This window comes from Chenopodium album, chromosome 26 (assembly GCF_948465745.1).
Source record: "Chenopodium album chromosome 26, dcCheAlbu1.1, whole genome shotgun sequence".
Lineage (NCBI taxonomy): Eukaryota > Viridiplantae > Streptophyta > Magnoliopsida > Caryophyllales > Amaranthaceae > Chenopodium > Chenopodium album.
In genome coordinates this window covers 17,601,452-17,614,004 of record NC_137859.1, presented here as the reverse complement: position 1 = coordinate 17,614,004, position 12,553 = coordinate 17,601,452, and the positions used below count along the sequence as shown (strand labels likewise).

Below are 12,553 nucleotides of genomic sequence, written 5' to 3'. Positions count from 1 at the left end.
ATAAGAACTCACTAAGCATCAACTTCCTTCAACTTTCAAAGCATGAACTTTCTAACTTACCTCACTAAAATTCTTACCCCTTTACCTCAAATTTCGATTAGAATCGAACATAATCATGACAAATACCGCAAAACACCTTCCATTCGTCATGCTCGCTTGGTGAAATTCAATCCCGAAAAGTTCATCCTACAAATCCAAACAAGTAGAAAAGTGAAAGAAAAGAAAAGGAATAAAAGAGGGAAAAATAAGAAAATTTCAAAAATCAAAAGGAAAGGTTAGAAACTCCAGGTTGCCTCCCGGGAAGAGCTTGCTTAAGGTCCTAAGCTTGACCCTTCCTTCAAATCATGGAGGGTCAAAGAACACCACCTTTTTCAAGGTAGTAGATAGAGTGAAAACCTCTTCATTCTTTAGCAACCTTCCTTCGTTGCTTGATGAAATTTCCATGAAACGCTTCTCAAATTCACATTTTTCTCAACTTCTTGGAACCACTAGCCTTCTTCTTTGGCTTGTTGTTCAATGTAGATGGAACTTCAACATCCACAATCATAGAGACCTCCTCTTCATCTTGAGGAATAAGCTCAAACCAACTAGGAATCTCAACTTCCTCATCGTCTACGAGCTTGGGAATCATCATTTTCTCTTCACTAACTTTCATGCTATCAAAACTTGAAAGAACATCATCAAAATTCTCAAGAGCATCGTTAGTAGAAGAGTCAATCATACATACATTGTCAATAGAACGAGAGGAACTTGCACACATCATTTCTTGCACAAGAGACAAAGACTCATGCATTGGTTTCAACTTAAAACTTTCCTCCTTCTTACCACATCTCAAAGTAATGCGGCCCCCTTTCACATCTATCAAAGCTCCCGAGGTGGCCAAGAAAGGTCTCCCTAAGATGATAGGAATGTGTTCTTCTTCATTAATTTCTAACACCACAAAATCAACGGGAAAAACAAACTCTCCTATCTTAAGTGGGACATCCTCAACTCTTCCCTTAGGAATCTTGATAGATCGATCGGCCAATTGAAGGGTTATATTGGATGGTAGAAGCTCACCTAGATTGAGTCTTTTGAAAACCGAGTAAGGCATGATACTCACACTAGCATCTAAGTCACAAAGAGCATTCTCAAACATCAACTTCTTGATTTCGCAAGGGATAGAAAAATTCCATGGATCTTCCAACTTCTCCGATAACTCCCTATGGATTAGAGCACTAAAACACTTTCCCACTTCCACCGAATTAACTTCATTGCAATCTCTCTTCCATCTAGAATTTCTTTGAGGAATTTGGAATATCTAGGAATTTGTGGGATAGCTTCGGTGAAAGGGATAGAAACATGGATCTCCTTAAGCATCTCAAGAAATTTGCTAAATTGCTCATCCATCTTGTGCCTCAAAAACTTTTGAGGATAGGATAGATTGGGAATTCTTAACTCCTCACACTTCTTCTCATCATCCTTCTTTTTCTCTTGCTTTTCCTCACAACTAACACCTTTGGACACAACCCTCTCATCTTCCTCCCTCAAAACACTCCTCTCCTCATCTTCCTCCATGGACCTAGAAACTCCCCCATTAAGAATTCTTCCACTCCTAGTGGTGACGGAATACACGGGTTTCTTCGGTTCCACTCCTTGAGAAGGCAAAGAGGAAGGACTAGCATAATACTTAAGAGTGTTTGCAAGTTGGGTTAATGTGTCTCAAGCATTTTGTTATGAGTCATCATGTTATTAAACTTCTTATCACTAACCGCCATATAGGTGTTAATGATCTTGGTTTGATTATCAATCAACTCTTCCAAATTTGACTTAAATGATGATGGTTGGGAATAAGAATTTTCACCATTGGCCTGGGGGTTTGTTGCAAAACCGGGAGGGGGTCCCCTTTGATTGTTGTTTTGAAAATTTCCCCTATTTTGGTTATTGTTCCAATTCCCTCAGCCTTGACTATTGCCACCATAATGGTAATGGTTACCAAAACCTTGAGATTTACCTTGATTACCATACCCATGGCTTGAGTTTTGATTATTATAACCTTGGTTGTTATAGTTACCTCGGAAGCCTTAGTTTCCTTGGTTCCTATATCCTCCATTGTTATAATTATCGAAACCACCTCCTTGAGGGTGATAATTCCTATTACCAAAGTTCTTAGGTCCTTCAAACCTTTGACCACCATTAGCATTAGACACAAAGTTCACATGTTCACATTCATTATTTTCAACATCATCACATCCATCAATAAAAGCTTGTGAACACATGGAAGAATCATGATCATAAGAACCACATAAATCACAAAATAGAGAACCACTTGGCATGTTATTAGAAGTAGAAGGAGAAGAGTTAGAGATTGTACCTCTCCCTTTGGTTTAGGAGGGAAGACTCAAAGAATTCGTGGACACACTCTCAAGATTCGCTTTGATTGATGTCATCTCTTTCCCTAGATTTGAAATTTGGGATGACAAGTTGTTGATTGCGTTGAGATAATCCATGGAATAGACCGTTGAGCCACTCTTTCTAGTAGACTCTCTCTCTCCTTCTTGCAAATCTCTATAGTATTTCACAACATCCTAAATTATGTCAACCACTTCTTCTTCCGTCCTATTCATTATAGGACCACCGGCTCCTCCATCTAGGCATGACTTGCCTTGAGCACTCAAACCTCCATAGAAAATTTGGATCACTTGATAACTAGGAATCCCATGATGTGGACATTCTCTTTGGTACTCCTTGTACCTCTCCCATGCTTCATAGAGATTCTCATTGGGCCTTTTCTTGAATCCTTGGATTCATGCACTAGCCTCCGCCGTCTTCTTTTGTGGGTAAAAGCAAGACAAGAAAGCTCTATTAACATCATCCCCATGTTCTAAGCGAATTAGGCTTAACCTCTTTATCCAACCACTCTAAGGCACGACCAATGAGAGAAAGGGAAACAACTTTAGCCGAATGAACTCTTGAGAAATGCCGTTCACCTTAATGGTATTTGTAGGGAATATTTCAAGCACTATAATCCCAAGCTTGAACCCCACTGTGATCATACACTTAAGTATGGTGGCGTTCCAAAGGGAAGAAAGCTAGAGCAAAAGAGTCGCCAACAAGTTTTAGGAACTTGTAAACCCAAAACGATCCAGGAGATCGTCAACTCCATAAGGTCAGGAACCAAATAGGGTTCAGGGATGAGGGTACGAATCCAATCTACAAAAGAAAGGACCCACCCTATAAAATAGGCCTCTACTTTGTTCTGCTCGTATTCATGTGAGCTTTTTGACTAACATGCAAACATTAGGTTAACCCTAAACCTGTTTATCTATGTTGGTTGAATATTAATGCACAAATAAAGCTATTATTGGCGATCACTTGAATTAAAATCATATTAGCCTAAACCAAATTATTAATTATCTTATTAAGCGTGATTTCACGTACAAATTCCCTTTAACATGTATAAAAGGCGTGATCAAGCAATAACAATAAATAAATAAATATCAAGCAACATAAATAATAAGCATAAGCATAATAATGATAAGGCATAATAAAGCTTAATGATAATAGCAAGATCCTAGGCATGATACTAATAAGATTAATAACAAATCCTAGCATGTCACTAAACATTAAGATCAAAACTTTAAACCTAACATGGTACTAACATGCTATTAGAAATAATAAAAAGCACCCTAAACATGATACTAGAAAGCAATAAATACATCCTAACATGATACTAGGAATTGAACATTAATAATCATGCTTTCTACATTGAAAGAGAATAATAAGATTACATACTTTGAAGCCTCGTACCTCTTTCTAATAACAAAATACACAAGTTAGTAAAGTGCAATGAAAATAATAAAGATTAAAGAATTAAATTAGAATCAAAGTAAATAAAGTTTAAACTAGATTTGGTCCAAACCCTCAAAAAATATTAAACCTTGCACGTCTAGGGCGAAGGCAACTTCGAACTTGGCTAGATGATTCTAAATCTTGTGTATGCGGAATTGTGTTTAATAAAAGGCTGGTTTAGAAAGAGAGAGAGAAAAAAAAGCATATATTACTCAAGAAAGAGAATAGAGAGAATCCAGTAATTCCTGATGAGAGTTGATGAATAAAAACGGAGGTCGAGGACCCTATTTATAAGGAAAATAGTCTTGAAATTGATAGAATTTGATAAGGAATAAAACTACACGTTGTCGCCAGAAATTCACTTTGTCGCCAGGCGACAGCCTGGCTTGCACTCGCTTTCCACGCGGAATCCGATCTTTAACCAAATTTGATCTACGGAATCCGTACAGAAGATAAAACGTGTATTTAAAAATAATAATATAATAATAATATTCTATTCTAATGAAAATCCATCTTAAAAACAATTACTAATCCTAATAATATTAGAATTTAAAAGAACCTTCTAGAAACTTCTAGAACGTTATAATTAATCCTAATAATAATTGACATTGGGCCCTCCTCTAGATCATTGGGCCGTATGTAAATAATGAACCAGGCCCAGTTTAGTATTTTGGCCATAACTTCCTCAATACTCATCGGAATTGGGCTTATAATATATCGTTTGAAAGGTCTTTTCGAGCCCCATCCAATTACACTATTATTGGAACCTTATCATGGACCAAACTAAACTGGATTGTGTATTTTAAATAAAATAGAGTTGTTTTCAAAAACAGAGAGAAGAGAATTTTTAATAAAAACTAAACCGCAACACTTGACTTTTTCGATTATGGTTCGACGTGAAAGGCATTCATCACTGGCTTTGTTTTTGGGGAGACACAAATGGGTGTCTACAGTATTGCAATACTTCTCAAATTCCTTTAGGTGATTCAATGGACTCTCACTCTTGGCTCCACTAAATTGCCTCCGTTCTATCAAAGTAATCATGGCCGGTCTTATCTCGAAATCGTTCACCGGTGTAGTAGGTGGAGCAATGCCACTCTCAAACCTATAAGCACCGGGAATGCCTAACTCCTTCAAAGCTACCCATGGATTGGCTCCTATTCCTCCTACTTTCATCTCTTCCTCAAACTCCTCTTCACTTGAAGAACTACACTCCAAAGATCGATTTGCTATTCTTCTCCTTGAGAGTGTCCTCTCGTTTTCCAGGTCAAAAGGCACAATAGATCGATCACGAGCGCTATGCATGCAAAATCTCAAAAGAAATTGTTAGAAACACGGCTACAAGTGTAGCCGAAAAGAAAGAAATAAAATCTTTTTGTGTTTTTCAATAAGATGGAATAGACTCAACAACAATACACAATCACGACACCATTCCCCGACAACGGCACCATTTTGATCGATGGTGAAATGGTAGGTCGTTGGACTACCCTCCTCAACCGGTCAAACAAAATTTATAACACTCAACCAACCCCTATACAAGTATAATAGCAAGTCAAGGGTCGATCCCAAAGGAATAGTGAGTGATGGTCTATTGTCTTTCGCTAAGCTATCCCAAAATCGAAGGTGGGGTTGTAATGCTAAAACTAGAGCTAATCACAACAATTAGACTTGTAGAAATCAAAGATGATAAACACTAGGGCTAGGATCCACATGCATTTATAATGGAGATGGCTAATTGGGAGGTCAAATTGGCTAAGTCAAACAATGTGAGGGAAAATCAATCAACCAAAAGAGCATATCAAGCTATTTTCCTAGAGGTCTAACTAGCGTCAACTACGATAAACTCTAGCTAGGAAACATCACAAGACACCTCAATCGTGTAAATGCAAGCCACAAATCAATGGTCCGTATCAATGTGAACTTACAATGCAATTTAGTGCAACAATCAAAGTTGGCCAATCTTCAATTAATCAAACACATGCACGTGATTCATCAACCAAGTTTAATCACATCATCAACTCCATCAATTATCCCCAATTAACACTAATCCATTACTCATACATGCTTCACCATTACCCTAGCAAGTGAACTACTCACTACTCATGGTAATTAAGATCAAAACACAACTAATTAACAATTTCATCATGATCATATTATGAAATCTAAAATCAATACAAAAATCAATTAAATTTCAATCAAACTTCAATCAATCAACAATCATATGGAAAACAAATGAAATCAACTAAAATCAAACTTATATTGAATCAAAGATGAGTAAACCTTACAAAACTTGATCAAAGATCAATTGGAATGAAGAAATCTTGAATCATCAACAATACACCATGAATTTCTCTCTCTTCAAACAAGAGTTTCTCTCTCTACAAAATATGATCAAAAGTTCTAATTCCCTCCCTAATTACTTCTCTAATTATCCTCTAATGATTCTCTCTCTAAAAATAGAAAGAAACTACTATATATACAAGGGAAAAGTCGGTTAGATTGTCCAAAAATAGACCCACGGGGATGCGGCCGCAAAAAGGGAAGAAGAGGACGCACGGAGCAGGGTACGGGCACAAACCTAGGGGGTGCGCCCGCACGCGCCACTGGTGCGCCCGCACTTGACCTGGGTGCGCCCGCACCTAGGAGGGTCTTCTTCCTCCCCTTCTTCGATCTTGATCAACCTTGTGCGCACGACTTGGTGATGGTGATGAACATCAAAGTATGCAGTCTTGAAATGAGCATTTTGGTGGGTTTGTGGCATAGATGATGCCCCCACCACATGCGTGCACCGGTCTTTGAGACTTGCCCTTCAAGTTCCTCCAAGCTTGAAGCTCAAAATGCTAGCACAAGGCATCCAATGTGATGATGAATGTAGAAGGGAAGCTCGGAAATATTTGGAAGCTCAATCATAACCTAAAAACAAATGAAAACAAACAAATAAATGAGAAAAACAACGAATAAACAAGGAAATGCACAAAATAAAGAAACTAACTACGAAAAGTACAAAGTAATGAAATAAAGAGCAAAACTAAGAAAAACTAAGGAAAAGAGCTACAAAATGAAATGAAAATCATCCTAAAAGAGATCAAATGAGTGCCATAAATGTCACTCATCACTTACACCACCCAATGTAGAGCCGGAAGTACAAGTCGAGGTTGATGTTGATACTGAGCCAGATATGGAAGTTTACACCGAAAGATCCCAGTTATAATAGTCCGAGGGGAAGAAATTGTTGGAGTAAAGAGAGGAAAGGTAGCTTACCGTTGCACTCTAACTGGTTAGGCGAAGCTCACCTAATCGAGCGCGAGTACAAGTTTATTTTGATACATTTGTCTGCCCGATCAGGCAAATGCTTTCCCGGTTAGGCGCGCATGCAAGTTGAGATTATGTATCACTTTCGCACAGATGCGCGTCAACAGACCAACAACTCTTTATCTTCCTCTTCCTTTGTAACTCCCTTATAACATCCATAGTTAATTAGATATTTAGGGGGGTGTTATCTCTTCTTACTTTCTTATTTTTGGGGCTACTTAGATTCTTCACCTTTTGAGATCCCCATGTTTCATTACATATTCTTAGTTATAAAATTCAGAAATTATATTCTTTAATAATCATATATACACATATATACAAAAGAGCTAAACACATTCTTTTTTCTTTTGGGCATAAGTTTATATGACTCCAACCTCTCACCCCAAAGTGCCTTTGTGTGAGAATGGTGTGTGAGCCTTAGGGAACGTGACAACGAATATAGGTGAGCACCATGGTTGTGCTGAAATTTCGTTTTCAAGTAAATGATTTGCATCACGACACAAAATGTTCTTTTTGATAAATCTTTGTTCAGTTCATCTTTATAGTCTTGAAATGCTCCTTATTTTACAACAGACATGTGAGGTCTAAGTATTTAAGAGAGAGAGTTCCCACCGAACCAATACGACGTAAGTACAAGATGGGAAATCTTAGCCTAATGCTCTTGCAAATGAGTAGGCTACATCAACTATCGTCACCATAGACAAGCTGATAATGCTCTTGCAAATGAGTAGGCGACATCAACCATCGTCACCCTAGACAAGCTGATGGCCGGAAGTGCTGAGCAAGTTCCAGGCGATAATTAAGGGAATACTAGGTTCAATGCATGAAGCTCGAAATAATGCGAGTGAAGGAGTTATGTCTTCGTCGTGTGCAATTACTAGATATATAATTGGATCAAATTATGGAGATAATTAAATCCAGACATTTGGGTCGTCGTTTTTCCATAGCTAGAGGTACTTACGATCTTTGGACTAGTAAAATAGGCCAAAGCCCAATTGGACGGATCCTATAAGGTCACACAAAGGGGCTAGATCGAGCATTAAAGGATGAGGCCCATCTTGGGCCTCATCACTCTAGGTGGCCAGCTGTAGGGAATATTTCAAGCATCATGATCCCAAACTTGAACCCCACTGTGATCATACACTTAAGTATGGTGGCGTTCCAAAGGGAAAGAAAAGAGAGCAAAAGAGTCGCCAACAAGTTTTAGGAACTTGTAAACCCAATAGACAATCCAAAAGGACCATCAACTCCATAAGGTCTTCAACCAAATAGGGTTCGGGGATGAGGGTACGAATCCAATCTACAAAAGAAAGGACCCGCCCTATAAAATAGGCCTCTACTTTGTTCTGCTCGTATTCATGTGCGCTTTTCGAATAACATACAAACATTATATTAACCCTAACCTTTTTATCTATGTTAGTTGAATATTAATGCACAAATAAAACTATTATTGGCGTTCACTTGAGTTAAAATCACATTAGCCTAAACCAAATTATTAATTATCTTATTAAGCGTGATTTCAAGTACAAATTTCCTTTAACAAGCATAAAAGGTGTGATCAAGCAATAACAATAAAATATAATAAGCAACATAATAATAACAATAATGATAATAAAATAATAATCATCATGATAATAATAATTATAACAACCATGTTAATAATAAAGCATAATAATAATATCATAATCATAATAAGGCATAATAAAGCTTAATAATAGTAAGATCCTAGGCATGATACTAACAAGATTAATAACAAATACTAGCATGTCACTAAGCAATAAAAATCAAAGATTTAAACCTAACATGGTACTAACATGATATTGCACCCTAAACATGATACTAGAAAGCAATAAAAACATCCTAACATGATACTAAGAATTAAATATTAATAAACATGCTTTCTACATTGTGAAAGAAATAGAGAGTAAGCTAATCTACTTACTTTGAAGCCTCGTACCTCTTTCTAATAACAAAATACACAAGTTAGTAAACTTCAATAAAAATAATAAAGAACAATTAAAGAATTAAGTTGAAATGAAATTAAATAAAGTTTTGACTAGATTTGGGACCAAATCCTCAGAAAAGTATAAACCTTGCACGTCTAGGGCGAAGACAACTTCGAACTTGGCTAGATGATTCTAAATCTTGTGTATGCAGAATTGTGTTTGTAAAAAGCTAGTTTAGAAAGATAGAGAAAGAAAGCATATATTGCTCAAGAGAGAAAATAGAGAGAATTGGTGATTGTGAATGAGAGTTGATCGTTGATGAGAGTTGATGAATAATAACGGAGGTCGAGGACCCTATTTATAAGAAAACAATCCGGAAAATCATAGAATTTGATAAAGAATAAAACTCCACTCTGTCGCTAACAAACCAACCTCGTCGCCAGAAATTTTTCTTGTCGCCAGGCGACAGGGTCTGTCGCGAGGCGACAAACTTGTCGTTTAGCGACAGTGACAGTTTTTGCGGATTTTGATTTTATCATATCTTTTGATCTAGAATTCCAAATAAGTCATATAATATGTATTTGGAAAGCTCTTGAAATCTACTTTCTAATGCAATTAGAATCAGACTAAAATATTTTGTAGATAAAAAGATATGGCCGAAATAGTAGGACGATATCAGTTTTGGATAGAGTTTCGTATTCCTTACATATCTTTTTTGTTATAGCTTGGATTTAATATTATAATATATCATTGGAAAGATAATTTCAAGATCTATCCAACCATATAAAATTTGGATAAAAAATATGAGGTACGAAAATAATATCTGACTGTCTTTGAACATCATTAAATCCGAATAGAATTAGGAAAGTTTTAAAAAAGGAAAGTTTATATTCAAATCAAATTCCATGATCTTATCTTTTCAAAAATGGATAATTAAGATATTTTAGAAACTTATAGAAGATTCTAATCAATGCTAATTAGTTTAGGAATAGAATTAAACCTTTGGACCCTCCTCATGATCATTGGGTCGTAGGTAAAATCTGGTTTGGGCCCAGTTTAGTATTTTGGCCATAACTTCCTCATTATTCATCGGAATTGGACTTATAATATATCGTTGGAAAGGTCTTTTAAAGTCCCATCCAACTACACCATTATTGGACCCTTATCATGGACCAAACGAAACTGGATTGGACGTTTTCATAAAATAGAGTGGGTTTTCGAAAACAGAAAGAAGGATTTTAATAAAAACTAACCGCAACACTTGACTTTTCCACACTTTCACCTCATTCGATTATGGTTCGACGCAAAAGGTATTCATCACTGGGTTTGGTTTTGGGGAGACACAAATGGGTGTCTACACCGGCCATATGCAGATTAGAAGAGGTTTTGGGCTTCGTGCCCTAGTCTAATTATAATGAGATTATAAATAGACTAGATGCCTTGGTTTGCTAGTAAGTAGTTTACTGATCATTTGATCAAACCCGAATTAGCAAACACGAAACCTAACCCCTCTCATATTCCTCTCTCACGGTTCTCTCCTCCTCCCCGGCGCACGGTGGTGTCTCGTGGTGGTGGTGGTTCGTGCGGTGATCGGTTGTCCGAAGAGGTGGTGATCACGGTTTTCCTCAATTACTCGACCAATCTAGTATTGGTGGACGGCTCGTTCGAATCTCGTGGACTAAGTAGAGGAGCAACACTTGGGGCTCTATTCTCTCCCTGATTTGCCTGTCGAATAGCTACGTGGAATTCACGCTTCAAAGGTATGATTATGTGTCTTTTGTGTTATTCATGCGATTCTTGGATTAGGTACTTTATTGAATATGATTCATATTATTTCCGCTGCGTAGTACCTATAAACTCCTACAGTGGTATCAGTTAGCCTCTTGCATGAACGCGCTAGATCATAATAATACGATTATTTGATGTCCACGTTAATTTTATAATCAATGAAGATGGAGAAATTAATTTAATTATGGTTCAATTATTATATTTAATGTGATTAAACTTTTGGAATAGATTAAATGCGATTTAATTATGCTCAGATAGCCATGAAGAGGACCGAATTATGCCCTGGAATGTTCGAACCCCCTAACCCTAATTTCCGAATTTTTCCGAAATTTATAGCCCTAAAATATGATTTTTGTGCTTGATTTTGATTTAATTCGAATTGTTTTATGTTTCATAATTTTAATTAGGATTAATTTTATGATGAACCCTAATTTTAAAGTTGAATATGATTTAATTTTAATCTTATGGACTAATTTAATTTAATTAGGATAAATGTTATTTTAATTAAATTGAAAACACAAAAAAAAAATTATTTTGGTCGGCAACCGCGGCTGGGTGGCGCAGCCACGGCGGCTGCCGACCAGGTGGTCAATCCAGAGGGAGGGAGGGGTGGGTGGCGGTCCAAGGTGGCTGTGGGCAGCAACGTGCAACCGTTGCACGGCTGCTACCGCAGCTGCCAGCGCCGGGGTGCTGCTACCTTGCGCGGCAGTGGCTGCTGTAAGGCAACTTTGCGGCTGTGGCTGCTGTCACGGCAGCCAGCCACCGTGGCTAGCTTCGGCTAGCCCGTTGGTGGTTGCGGCAATTTCAAAAAAAAAAAAAATTCTGGTTTGAAAATTATTTCAGGATAATTACGAATTATTTTGGGATAAAATCAGTTTTATTTTGGATAAGTTAAAATATTTTGAAAATGTGATCTTTTATTTTAAAAGATAAAATTGGTTTTATTTGGATAAGATCTTTTATTTTAGGATAAAATCAAATATTCAAAAGTTGTTATGTTTGATATTATCCATATTTAGTTTATTATTTTGGTAATTATCCTAAATTAAAGTGGTTAATTTTGGATTAGATAGATTGGGATATTCTGAGCATACTCCAAAAGGATAATAATTGATTTAGATAATGTGATTATCCCATAATTAGATTAGGATGTAATTAATTTTAAAATTATTTGATTGGCTAGTAATTAGGATAGAATCTCCTAAATTAGTTAGGATAATCATGGAAGATTAAATATGATTTATCTTTCGATATTAAAATATGATTTGATTCTATCTCATGAATGAATAATATATGATATTATCTAATTATGATTAAAATATATGATATTTTAGGAAATACGTTGACTTTATTATGAACATTCGATGTTGTAGTTTAGACAAGCATGTTGAGTGATTTATTATATGACACTTTTCTAATATATGATATTATATTGCTATATATAGACTAGTATGGCCCATAGATTCTTAAATACGATCTGCGCATCGTGATGTATTTTTGTAATCTAAATACGGTCTGCGTACCGTTAAGTATTTTTATAAATTTTATTTAATGTAAATTGAATAGTTATTTAAATGGTGTTGCCCAAAAGAAGCCCATGAAGTGAAGGCCCAAAAGAGCAAGGTGGATGAAGATCCATGATGATTCAAGTGGGAGCATTTTTCATTTCTAGTTAT

At 36.5% G+C, this 12,553-nt stretch overlaps 1 pseudogene; it reads left to right on the top strand.

Annotated features, from left to right (window-relative positions):
• Positions 1-2,694: 2,694 nt before the first annotated feature.
• On the top strand, positions 2,695-2,768 carry LOC145618739 (small nucleolar RNA R71; annotated as a pseudogene).
• The last annotated feature ends 9,785 nt before the right edge of the window (positions 2,769-12,553 follow it).